The following is a 14,556-nucleotide window of genomic DNA, read 5'->3' on the forward strand; positions in this document are numbered from 1 at the left end:
TGAAAACAACCCCTATGCATGGCCCAAACCCAAAATGACTGAACCAAAGTGACTGACGTTTGTAGGGGTGAATGATGCATTTAACGGGAAATATTCTACCTGTGAGCAAAGCGGCCCATAAGGGGGGATAAAGGAGGACCCAGCCAAATTGGGGGCCCATGGAGGTCAACAAAATCATGGTCCACTTTAAAGTTAAGTTGTAATAACCATATTTAATTTTAACCTGAATAATAACCACTCTTATCAAAACAACTTAAATTACATATCTGCCAAAAAAGTTTAAAAAAAAATTGAGTATAAAAGTGGAAAAAATTAGTTAAAAATGGCAACACAAAGTGGTAAACATGAGAAAAAAAAGTGGCAAAACTGGGAGAAGAGCAGCAACAAAAAGCTTAAAAATTGAAAAAAGTAGATGGAGAAGAAGCAAAAGTGGACTGGAAGTGGCATAAAGATCTCAAAGCAGAAGATACTGATTAGAGGGGCAAAACTCTGGCAAAAATAGGATAGAAGTGGCAAAAAAAAGAGTGCGATGTGACAAAACCATGGCAAAAAAACAGGCATTAAGTGGTGAAATTGGGGGAAAAGCAGCAAAACTGGGTTAAAAGTTGCCAAAATAGACAATCAAGTAGCAAAAATAGGCTTAAAGTGGCAAAATAAAAAAGCAGCAAAAAATGGGATAAAAGTGGCAAAAAATGGGACTAGAGTGGCAAAAATTAGTGACGTGTGACAAAACAGTGACAGAAATGGGCATTAAATGGCAAAATTGGGGGAATGGCCAGAACAATGGGTTAAAAGTGGCAAAAGTAGACGAAAGGTAGCAGAAGTGAGCTCAAAGTGGTAAAAATAGGAAAAAATGGGCAAAGAGAAGTGAAAAAATGGGTAGCAAGTGGCAAAGTTTGGGGCAAAGCAGTGACAATAGGTTAAAGTGACTGAGAAGGTGGCAAAAATATGGACAAAGAAGAAAGAGTTGAGTAAAAGTGGCAAAACTGGCAAAAGTTGGATAAAAAGGGGAAAAAGAGCTCAGTGTGGCAAAACAGTGGCAAAAATGGGTATAAGAGGCAAAATTAGGGGAAAGCAGTAATAATGGGTTAAAAGTTGCACCAAAATAGACAATCAAGTAGCAAAAGAGAGCTTAGGTGGCAAAAATTGACAAAAAGCTGCAAAAAAATATATTATAAGTGGCAAAAAAATGGGACAAAAGTGGCAAAAAATTAGTGTCGTGAAAAAACAGTGATTAAAAATGGCCATTTAATGGCAAAATTGGGGAAATGGCCGGAACAATGGGAGTTGAGTAAAAGTGGCAAAACTGGCAAAAATTTGATAAAAAGGGGAAAAAGAAGTGGCAAAAGTGAACTCAGTGTGGCAAAACAGTGGAAAAAATGGGCATAAAGAGGCGAAATTGGGGAAAAAAGCAGCCACGGTGTGTTAAAAGTGGTAAAACTCTGGCATAAATAGGATAGAAGTAGCAAAAAAATGAGCATAATGTGACAAAACGGTGGCAAAAAAATGGCATTTAGTAGCAAAATTGGGGTAACACAGCAACAATAGATTAAAAGTGGCAATAATAGACAAAAGTAGCAGAAGTATATTAAAAGTGGTAAAACTAGAAAAATGGGATACAAGTGGTGAGAAGAGATGGCAAAAAGGAGCCTCATATAGAAAAACAGCAGCAAAAAGTGGCATAAAGGACAAAAAAATTGATTAAAATTGTCAAAAAGGGTTAAAAAAGGCAAAAAGAAGTAGCAAAAAGTGGCAGAAATGATGCTGAAAAAGGGTTCAAAAGTTAAGCAAATAAACAATTCCAACATCAGAACCCAGTGATAGTGTCACACACTTTCAGCTCCAAAATGAAGCAACTGTTAGCCAGGATGCTAGCACTAATGCTACTGATCCAACACATGTGCAGTGATATCTTCACAGATGTGGAGGGCCTGTTCTCTGGGTTTTTCTGGGCCTAGACTGTTCTGTGGGCAGCGCTGTCTATGAGTAAAAACTGAAGCCAGGAGATGTTCAGTGCCTTGATTCTACACTGCATACATTTAATACAATGTGGAGTGGTTTGATGTGGTTTATTTATGTTTGAAATGACTTTTGAACATTAATGGAGGTCTTGGCACTGAAGAAAAGACATTAGACTTCGGCTGCAAAAAATATCTATATTTTTTGTCATTTTATGCAATTCATCAAAATCAAAAATAAAGGCTGGTTAGAATAAGACCAAACGTATTCTCTGACTTTAAAGAAGGCTATTAAACCTCACTGAACATCATGTTGTGAAGCTAAAAGCTAAAAGCTTAAATGCACATGCGTTCATTTATCTTTGCTTGTATTTTAACTCTCCCTGAAGAGAAACTAAGCACACTTTAACTCTGCAGCAGCTTGCTCACCCCTCCCGTGGTCACTCTGAGCAAAAAAAAAAAGCTCCTCCATCTTGCCCTGGGCGGTACAGAAAGGCATGTGGTTCAGGCCACAGCTTGTACTGCAGCCTCAGGTCTAGTCTGGCCTCCATGTGACAGCTTTTAATCAGTGACCAATGGGACAATCCCAGCTAACCAAATTCTTTATGTAGGGGCAATCTGCTCTTGTCAAACTCAAATTTAGAACCAAACTGACCACTGTGGCACGGGGATAGTGGAGCAGGATCAAGAAATGTCAGTGTCCAAGAAAAAGAAAACAATTATTTTGTATTTATTCAAAAAGAGTTTTGCTGGCTCATGCCTTCCTGGTAAAAAGACATTCACCTTCCCTGTTGCTCTCCCATCCTGTCCTACTGTCCCTGTCCTACCTACACCAAGAACTGAGTAAAAAGATAAACACTAGAAGCCAAAACAAGGAGGTCCAGCAGTTGAGAAACCTCATATTTTAGGATACAGCCTCCCAGTACTTACTTTGCACTTAAAGTAAACTTTGAATGTTTTCTACTTTTACTTGAGAAGATTTATACACCTGTACTTTTACATAACTCAAGCAAGTTTTAACCAAAGTAACTGTACTTTTACTTACGTCTGATAGCCTTGTACTTCTTACACCTCTGCCCCAAAATGACCAATTCTATCAAAATAAAAACACTAATCAATACTCTAAACCAGTGGTTCCCAACCTTTTTTCCTTAGCCCCCACCCTACTCAAAAAGCTAAGCCCCCAGGACCCACTTAGAAAAATTCATATCAAATTTTATTGTTTCTATCGACAAAATCTTAACATAATAGACCCACGTGCACATGTTCTAGACAAAATCAATGTATAAACTATCCGTTATTACGACAGTGTATTAGGGACACTCTTAAAAACAAGATTTGTCAGTTTTTAAGAAAAACCTCTAGATTTTAAAAAGTCGTTAATTTACAAGAGAAAAGTAGACATTTTTTTTACTTCAATAGTTGTAAATCTAAGTGAAACAAAACTTAGTGTTTTTGTGATTATAAAGTCAAAAATCCAACCACTGCTTTCAGTTTGGTTTCTTTCAAATTTTTGGGCTAACACTATTGTTAATGTAGAATTTTAAAGATGTGACATTTTTAAGTTTCTATTGTCAAAATGTAAGACTATAAACTCAGAAATTGCAAGGTTGTCTTGTATATTTCCCACTTTCTAAACTAAAAAATTCTGAATTTTTTTCTTTTAAATAAACAACTTAAAAGTCTTGTTTTCCCCCCTTAAAAATGTTAGCTTTTTGCTTAAAAATGAACAGAGGACTAAACTCCAAAGAGAACTGCATAACGTGAACCATGGTGAGTATAGACATGTCAGTACACGACTTTGTCGTTTTGAAAAGAAAACAACTCAATCCTGTTCTTTGTTCTTCTTTTAACAAAGAAATGCCGTCAAGTTCTGATAAAGCTGATGCTTTAGCAGCATCCATGCTAATGTCTTTGACCATAATTGCACCGGTCTTTTGTTGCTGCTTGCTTACGGTCATGACTCTGCCGTATAGAAAAGTATTGCCCCTCATCGCTGATTCGTCCTGTCATTTTCTAACCGGGCCCAAACATTTCAGACGGGAGCTTTGCAAGATGGATTCGCCAGTGAGAAACATGGAAATGGGCGTACCCATCTGCTTTACAAGGTTATAGATTCGCTTCATTTTAAAAAATCTTTTAGGTTGGCCTTAATACATTACGTTTCTAATCATGATTCTTAAAAAATATACATGTACACCTAATTTTGACAACCTCAGAGCAGACAGGGTCTTGCGCCCCCCCTCAGAGTGCCTGGACACCAGTTATGGAACCAATGCTCTAAACAAACATTAGCAAGATCAATCTCTAACTTTAAGAAGCTCAAAATAATAAAGCATAATTAGATTTATAAATAAAATTATCAAACTGCAAGCTTTAAAACAATTGAATAGCTCCAACACTTTGTCACATGCTCACACTGATGGGCAGTGTAATGCAATGACTGTTCTTCAACAAATCACTTAAAAATTGCTCCAAAAGTCACATATATTATGCAAAATGTAAAAACTGAATTAAAAATGAATAAAAATGTGTTGTTCAAGGTTACCATTTGCATATTTGGATAGTTTTACCCATTCATGGCTATCTTGCAACAACATACAAAGATTTTATAATAAATATTTTATTATTATCCTGTATTATTAAATTTCTGATCTTCTCTCAGAATGAAGCCTTATTTGTAGCAAATTTTAAGTTGTAGCTGAGCATGCTAACTGTGCTTATGCTTTTTGTAGATCTACAGTTTTAATCACATTAATCGTGATTAATTAGGGTTAGTAATTAGTGTATAATGTTAAAAAAAATCAAAGTTGATCACATGCTTGATTGTCTCTCTTAGCACATTTTGGTGGAGCCACTGCAGCTTCTCCTTGTAGCCACTCTATTAAAATTTATCACATTAATTGCAATTAATTTAGGTCCACAATTAGTGCACTATCTTTTTTCTTATATTTTTACCAGAACTAATCACATGATTTATTACTCCTTTCAACACAATTTGGTCAGGGCACTGCAGTATCTTTCTGCAGCCACCATGAGATAAATAAATCCACCGCTGCACTTTAAAACTGTCAGACAGCTCAGTGGACAGGTCAAAGGTCATCTGTACCCTGTGCTTTGAGAGATTTCATTTTTACTGTTTTCTTGATATCCTGTTCAATCCATAGCAAGTTCCTTTTTCTGTGGTTAAGTTCATGCCACCTTATTTTATATCAAAATAAAAATAGGTCTTTACCCGGACAGGAAGTCAGTTCTCCTTACTTAAAGACAGTTTTATAAAAGTATAATAGTGTAATTTCAGAATGCAACATAAAGAGGAGATTAATTGTGATTAACTACAGAAATTCTGAGATTAAAAATTCTAATTGTCTAACAGCCCTGACCGTTTGAAATATTTAGGTCAGCCTGTTTGCATGTGTGCACCAGGAGACTCTCCTGTGTAAATATGCTCAGATGATCTTCAAGGGCTCGCTTGTTTGTACCTGCCGTGTCGTTCAGCTCGTCCTCCCAGCATGACACCCTGTAGCCCAGGATCAGCCCCTTGCAGATCAAAAGACCCTGGTGATTCTTATCAGATAATATTCTTGTCCCCCCTCCTTTAAGTCCAGCCTCCTCACACTGTTGACCTGAGCCGTGCACACTGTTCCTTACGGCCCTTTGGCCTTTCCTCTTCTTATCACCGTGATAAGACAGGTCCAGCTTCAGGACAGAAGGAGTTGACTCTTCTGAAACCTTCACAGTTGCATAACTCGGACACTTCGAAGTAGTAAAGAGGTTATCTCGGCCTGGTGCGCGTGCTTGTGTGTTTTACACACTCGCAAAAAGGCACAAGTGAGACATCTCTCACCGTGCAAATTATACCATCAATTTGTCAGTAAATCAGTTTAATTGTCTACAAGGACAAAATATCTGTCATTCACTCTTATTTCTTCTTTGCTTTACATTGCAAAAACTCAAATTTTGGCAAGCACATTTGTCTAGTTTCAAGCCAAAAATATCTATCTATACATGTTATGAATTATTCAGATGACAAATCCAGATTAACAAAACTATTTTAAGGTATAAAGGTAGAAATTAAGGACTAAGTGCTTATTAAATGAGAAGCACAAGATAATTCAGATTGCACATCTCATTTCAAGACACTTAGGTGAATTTTTCTTGTTGCATTTATATTGCATAGATATTTTTAATCATTGAGTGAGTGTTTTTGCCTTTCATATCTTGGGTTGTCAAGTGAATATTACCTGTGATAAATCTAATGAGAGATTTTTGACTAAACACAACAACAGTACAACTGCTGTGATCTGAGACTTTGCAGTGCAGATATTTTATTGGTTTTATTCTGATGTTAATTTTATAACACCTGTTTTTCTGTAATTTTTCTCGGTCCAAAAAACAAAAAAAAGCTCTACAAGCAGCGATTTGCCCCTGACATGTGACACAGCCGTGCATCTGTCCCACTGCTGTATGTATTTATGAGTATGCGGGCTGAGAGCAGACAGACAGGGGATGACTGGTGTCCAAAGTCATGACCCTGCCCTGACCTGGATGAAGGAAATGGTCACGCTGCTCGAGACAAAGCAGGGCAAAGGAGAGTCTGAGGGGCTGGCTGGTCAGCCTCTAACAATGGCTCCGTGCTCTAAGACCACAGGCCACACAAAGGCCAGAGAAACCCCCTCCTCCTTACTCCCACATTGCAATAGAGCTGGCATTTCACACCGGCCTGTGAACAGCCATTCAATCAAACTACTGTTTAACCTGACCCCTGGCCTGCACAGAAACCAGGATGAGTCTGATGGGATGTGCTGAGGTAACTGACCTCTATGGCCTCCATCAGTTACTGTCATTCTGTTAAATATGTATTAACTTTAATCTAAAATGTTCCTCAGTTTGATTTTAAGCCATGCTTTAAAGTCTGTGACTGCTGTTAAGGAGTGTATAATCAATAGGTGACCCAATAAATAATGTGTCTAGTGATGGCTGTGAGGAGCAATAGCACCCTGGGGAACAAGAGACACCACCAGACCCTTCGTCTGGGTCAACTCCCCTCGAGTCGTGGCTGAGAGGAGCGACCACATGACCCTCTCTCCTCTCAATGGCCTGCTCCTCCCCCTGTACCTGTACGGATCAAGGTGTGGGGGCCGCATATCAAACAGAACAGGGCCTTTGATGTGGATGGAAACACAAACACTGATTTGAGCAGAGTCGTAACAGCTTATTTGTTCCCTTTAGTCATTCATTGAGCTGCTTGTTGAATGTGTATGCCTTCAAAGGGATGCTGCTGCAGCATGCGCTGGCGGTACAGTAGCCGAGGAGGCCCTGAGAGCAGCCCGGCCCTTGTAGGGTTGTGGGAAGGCCATCTGGCTTCCTGTTCCTTAGATTTAATATTGATTTATTGGCTGTACATGGGAAGATAAGGGGTCACCAGCTGCCAAAAGTACTCCTCTGCATCCTCACAGACAATGGGCCTCCTGGTCATCTACGTCCTGGTTAAATAGGTGATGCATCATGGCATGTTAAAGTGGAATAGAGGTTGCCTAAGAGAGTGTCATATTTTGCACAGTTTTAGTTAAAAATCACTGTATTTTTTGCAGGAAAGTCAAATCCCTGCAGCAATTTTCAACCTCCCTGAAAATGTCATGGCAAATGAGCTAAAATTCATCCCACATTAAGGTAATAAATCACAGCTCAGCACTTGAATGCATCCTTGCTGAAGCCTCAAGCCCAAAAGTACACATCTAAAGCAGATATTTTTACCTAACAGGCTCTGCTGAGGCACATTTACCGGTCTGCAGGCTTGAGATAACATAGTTTCAGTAGTAGTCGTAATAAGAAATGCTCCCTTTAATGAGGTGCAAAATTGCATTCAGTATTCCTAACAAACCCTGACAACCTTTCACAGTTTAACCCATCAGAGAAACCATTAATTCAGAATGAGGCTCTTTATGCATAACAAGTGTCCCACTCCTGTGAAGTGAGCCAGTGAGCGCTGCAGTTTGGCTTTGTTGGCCAAGGTGAGAACATAGTGCTGTGGTAAATTGTGCTTAAGCCTGATTTTTCTCACCAGTTCAGCCCCCACCCTTGAAGAAAGAGACGTACAGACAGACTCTAGTGTCACCCACCCCCATCCCCACCTCCTCTTCCAGCCTTTCTTCCCTTTCCCCTCCCCAGCCAACACAACCCTGTGATGTGACTGTCTCAGATAATGAGGTGAGACTTTTATTGCTCCAGTCTGTGTTTCAGGATGACAGTCAGCCTTCCCTGGTAGTCGGCGCCCTCTGCTGACCACGGTGAGGTCGCACTGGATACATACTCGGCCCACAGCTCCTCCAGCAATGCACTTCAAAGTGGGAGATCAAGGGTTGACTTGCGCATGACATCCAGGGAATGACAATGCCTCAGCCAGCCTACACCTACTGCTACGTGCCAGTGGCGGAGACACAAAGGCACACAGGCTGCTCCCGCGCTGCTCTGCTGCATGGAGGAAGCACTAATTCAGGAGAGGAGGGGGGGTCACATACATACAGGAAGAGGGCAGGGCTCTATGTGTATTCTACACGCATACAGGCGGGTAGAGGAGGCAACGCGAAGGGGCAGAGGAAGGACAGGAGAGGAGACAGAGTGGCAGCAGATTGCTGGAGGTGTCCTGTTTGATTGTTGAAGCATTAATTGATAAGATACAACATCACAGCATTTATCTTTAAAGGATGATGTCCCATTATCTCGAGGGATCAAAGTGCCTTCAAAGTGGGCTTCTTTATTGCTCCAAGAAACAAAAATGTTGATATTTTTCCACTGGAGCTCAATTTCTAGTCAAATTTTCAGACTTTTTTGCATGGTTGTTCATCAGCTGTTGCTAACTGTCTCTACATCTCAGGGCATTTGTGAGCTCTGCACTTGTTTCTGAAACACTAGTGCCTTTAAACTTGAATAACTGAGTTTTCAGTTTTCAGATTAAGATTGTCAAAACTTCTAGTTAGGGCTGTTAAACATTTAAATGTTTAGATCATGATTAATCTCAAAACTTTGTTGTGAATCACAACCAAACTCCTCTTTTTAACCTCCTGCTTTTATTTTGAAATAAAATAAGAAACTTCGGATAGACTAAAAAGGCAAAGTAAAAGTACTTTTACTCTGGTTTAAATGTACTGAAGTCAAAGTACTGGTCTATAAATCTACTCAAGTAAAAGTACTTATAGCACTGAGTAGCTACTGAGGAGTTTTACAGCAAAATATGATCTTTCCATATTATCAAGAACAACAAGACAATAGATCTCCAACCAGGTTGTTCAGGTAAAGTTCCACCTCTATAATAAAGTTAAATACACAGCAATATTGACAGTGTTAATTTAACTCATATAGTTTAATTAACACTCTAAAATGTCTATATTGGTCCACGCCACATTAGTCAAACTGCACTTTTACAGTGTTATATATTTTACTATATGACAGTTCTGCAGTAACTCTTTAAAATCTGTGGTAAGGCAGGTCTCTCTAGAGAGAACAAAGCAGAGAGTCCACCTCATTGCAAGGTAAAGCATGCTGATGAAGAATATAGACCAGGGGTGTCAAACTCAATCACAGCAGGGGCCGGATTCTGGATTCAGGACTAACCTGAGGGCCTAACAGGGTCACCTTTTTAACCATAAGCTTTCGACCTTGTTTCGCCGGTAATAAAATATGAAAAATAAAAACTTAGCACTGATTAATAATTTTGACATTTAAAAATGTAAAAAGATAAGTTTAAACACTCACAATCTGAGAAAAGTAAATTTATTTGTTCAAAAAGGTCACAACATGGAATTGAAAAAAATAATTAAAATAATAATAATAATTAGAAAGCAGTCAAGATCATGAATTTAAAAGGTCAATATATGAAATAAAATTTCTAATCATGAAATTAAAAGTCAGACTATCATTCAAATTTTTAAATTGTGAGTCTAAAAGGTCAAACTATGGGATTATGAAGTCAAAGTTTGGAGTTGAAGATATGAGGTAAAATCAAAATAATTGGTTAAAAATGTAAAAATATGACATAAATATTAGAATAATGAATCTTAAAGCTCAGAATATTATGTGAGAAGTCAAAATTATGAGTTGAAATGCTCAAAGTAAGAAATTGAAAGTAAAAACCCTAAGTTTGAGTCCTTATTGTGAGATGCTAAATTGAAAATATGAAATTAAAACACAAATTAATTTATTTTCCCACATTCCTGACTTCTTATCTGATCATTTTACTCCTTACTTTTTCAGATTTTATGACTTAATAAGGATATCTTAAATCATCAAGGATAAATTTACATTTTCATACTTGAGGAAATCTGTGGACCTCATACTGATGGGCCAGTTATAACAGAAATGTGAGATCATCTTGCGGGCCAGATTGAACTGTTCCACGGCTGGATTTGGCCCCCAGGCCTTGAGTTTGACACCTATGATATAGGCTATGAGTCCTTTAGGAACACCTGAAGTCACAGGTGGGAACTCTAACTCAGTGGATAACTTCACCCAAGGGGTAAATGTGTCTCACATCCAAAAACAACAATCCACAAGAGACAGGAGTAAAAGACCCCCGCAAGGATCACTGTACAACATCAAAACACAACTAAACACCCTGCACAAGAGTATGATGGCAAACTTTGCCTTACACATCCCACAGATTTGAAATTTTAGTGGCCGGAGCTTAGATTAATTACCTCTACAGAGTTGAACACTCCAATACTCCAATACTCCAATACTGAAGACCATTTCACTCAGAATAGAGGTAAAATTTCACTTTAAGAATTAAATCAGCTCTGTAATGTTTAACCCTGAAATATCAGCGCCCCAATTTTGCTGTTATGGTTCCTGATGTGGAATCATTTTCTCTCTATGTGCTACTGTGTAGTCAACAGAGGTGGAAAAACTACAGTTACTTTGGTTAAATCTTACTTAAGTAGAATAAAAATTACTGATTTCAAAATGTACTCAAAAAGTAAAAGTACCCCCCCAAATATCTACTCAATTACAGTAATTTGAGTAAATGTAGTTTGTTACTTTTCATCCCTCATTGATGGATTTCTAAGTCTGGTCATTGCAGAAACATGTTGACAATGTCACCAGAGATTTTTAAATTAGAGGAAAAATTTTTTAAATTTGCTAAAGAATGTTTTTAAATGTTGGCTTTAAAATAGGGCCGTCAAACACCTAATTTTTGTAAGATTGTGATTAATCTCAGAATCTTTGTTGTCATAATTAATCTCCCCTTTTTGTCACAATTTAAAATAACACTATTTCACTTCTGAAAACATTTTCTGTTTCACTGAGGATTTTTATGCTGTCTGTAGGGCGATTTGCCACCTGTTTGGTTATAGACCAGCTTTTATCTTAAAAGAATTAAAGAGCTCCGGGCAGATTTAAGTTGTGACACCAGCTTAACCACAGAAAACAGGATTTGATATGGACTGAAAAGGAAAATAAGGAAACATAAAAAGTGAAATGTTTGATAACAAGGGGTGCAGATGACTTTTACTTGTCCTCTGAGCTGACTGGGAGTTTTTAAAGGGAAACAAGATTTCAAGGAGCGGTGGTGGACTTATTTTTACAGGGGATGCACGATTATTGGATTTTGGCTGGTATCTGATTTTTTTCAATATCAGCAAATGTATTTAAGCCAATAGAAAGATATTTAAATGTAGTTTAGACCTTAAAACACACTAATGAAAATTTGGGGATGAAAAACTCATCAAAATTCAGTCTTTTAACACTGAAAGTGTAAATAATGAAGAATAAAGAAAAAGACTGCAGGGAGATGTTGCAGTGGCTTTAACAAAGTGTACTGGAGAAGACAATAAAGCAAGCAATTAATCAAGATAAAAAGCACAATGATGAACCTTAACTGATCATAAATCATGCCTTAATGCTAACACCCTTACTTCTGATAGTTTATGTTTTCAGTACTGCTTATTTATAGTTCTATTTATTAAATAGCTGCGTAGTAGAGAGGAGTGAATCCATCAAAAATGGATGCACATTGTCTAAATTGCACAAAAGCATTGTCAACATCTCTTTACTGAAATATTGCAAACATTCTTGTTCACTTTAGAAAGTCTGCAGGAGTTTACCTGTGATTTCTGCTCATTGAAAACAACAAATCTCCTAATATTGGATGCCTAAAACTTCTATTTTCATTGCCACTATATGGAAACAGGTATTGCTTTTGTTAGATTTTTACTAGTATATTGAAGTTAAAAATCCCAGTATTGAGACAACCCTAAGAGTGACACACCCTGCTCCACCCCCAGTAGGCAGCCAGAGGAAGGGGTAAAAGACATCAGGCTGTCATTTCCTTTGCTGGGCTCTGCTGTCCCACACAGCCCTTTGTGAAGGAGCCAAGCGGTCCGGTCGCAGACAGAATGTGGGCTCCTTACATGCAGCTCAGGTTGTCAGCCCAGCAGGGGAGGGAGGCGCTCCTGGAAGGCTGAGACAAGGGGAAAACAAACATGGTGCTGAAAGAGACAGCAAGAAAGAGCTCCTGCTGATAAATACAGTAATACAGTACATCAGACATCAGACAGACAGGGCTTATCCTGTTGGTAGAATGGAAAAAGTATCACAGATTTTTAAGCCCATATTGAAACTTCTAAAGTTAGTTGTGAAAATCTCCCTTTTATGCCACATTCTGATATTCCAGTATTTTGCATTTGCATCTGTTTTGGTACTGTCCTAAACTAATGGACTTCCTGTTAGGATACAGGCCTGCTTTTGCTTTGGGAAGATCAAAGCTTATGATGTGAACTTAACAATGGAAAAGAAAAGGCCCTTGTTATTGATTGTAAAGGAAATAAGGGAACAATAAAAGGGTCAACTTTTAATAGCACAAGGTGCAGATAACTTTTGACTTGCCCACTGAGCTGTCTGAGAGTTTATTAAAGTGAAATAAGACATTAAGGAGCAGTGGTGGACTTATTTATTGTCACTGTGGCTGCAGGGAGACTTGCAGTGGCAGTGACTTAACCAAAGATTGCTGAAAGGGATAATAAAGCATGCAGCTGAAATTGAATACACTAATTATGGATATTAATCGTATTGAGATAAATGCATTAATGCTGTCAACCCTATTCTTAATAAACCATATTTTTCACTCTTATTGAGACCATCAATAACAGAAAGATGATAAAAGCCTTCCTAATATTGGATAATGCCTTACAATTCTGCTGAGTGCTCTTCTATTTTTTCCTTTAAATAGTCTGTCATGAAAATGAATGAAATGAAAAAAGTCTTTAAATAATTCCTGGAGCAGTGCTTCCAAAAGTATGGGACATGGCCCTCTGGTGGGCAGAAGGAGTACTACAGATGGGCTGTGAGGGGCCATTTACAATAAAAAAATATATATAGAAATCCAATTTTAAAAATTGAAATAATGTTTTAAATGGTAATAGAATTATTTAAAGGCCCATAATCAAATAAACACAGCCATAAGATTTAACTTCTTTGTCAAACTGGTGTCATGGTTTAACAGGTGCTAGATTAATTAGTGACACTATTAAATCTATTTATTTAATGGTTATTTGTATAGGGACAAGTATGGAGCAAGTAACACGTTGCCACACACCAAAGCAATTAAATATTCTACTATGGCACATCGCTATTATAAAAAATGATCAGTGCCTTTGGAGACGTTAAGGATTCTAGGTCACAGAGATTGTAAAAATATGAGGGCTTTGGGGAATCACAGGAGATTTTCAGGTTTCACTTTCTCAAATTTGGTAGGGCTGGCCTACAGTTTAGGGAATAAATCCAAAATTAGGAGTCTGGCGCCACCTACAGAGACATAGTAACCACAGCAGTCTGTAAAATGATGCTGTGCTGTAGAGTTCATTTGGGTTCCCCTCAAGAAAGGGTGGTTTATTTGAACAATGTCAGAGGCTTCACTGTTTCTTTAGTACTGGAGGAAGTTAGTGACTAAAAGATAAGAAAGGTCTAGATTGGCTAAAAGTGTCACTTCCTCCATTTTCACCACACATAAACAGATGTGGTCGGACAAATTCCACTTTCAGGGACAGTTTTAGTTGTGTTTTTTTTTTTTCTCTTTTAGGTGTACCAACAAACAGTGCTCCATAAGCCATCAGCTTCCTCAGTTTATTACTGAAAAGTCAAGTTTGTACTTGTAATTACAAATTATGTATAACTGTTATAACTGTGAAATCTATAGCTATTTTGTTAAAAAGATTAACATTCATGATTAGACATGCAAGGACTTAAATCATAGTGATTTCAGTGACTACAGTCAAATTACAGCAGTGCTACTATGCATAGGCTCAAATGTGCCACATGTGTTAGTAAGACATATTAAAACACATACATAGAAGAATGATTTCCAGTGCAGAATCATTCCTGTTTTAATGCAGTGCCGCCGGAGGGCCTGAAGATTACAAGCATCCATTACTGACCTTCAGCCTTGTCCCTTATGCACCAGGACTTCTGCAGATTACCTGAATCTTTTGATGATATTATTTACTGTAGATGCTGGAATATTCAAAGTCCTTCCTATTTTATGTTGCACATTTTTCTAAAATTGTTAAGATGCTTTTTTTTTTTTGCAGTTTGTGAACCTCTG

This window comes from Cheilinus undulatus, linkage group 10, assembly GCF_018320785.1.
Source record: "Cheilinus undulatus linkage group 10, ASM1832078v1, whole genome shotgun sequence".
Lineage (NCBI taxonomy): Eukaryota > Metazoa > Chordata > Actinopteri > Labriformes > Labridae > Cheilinus > Cheilinus undulatus.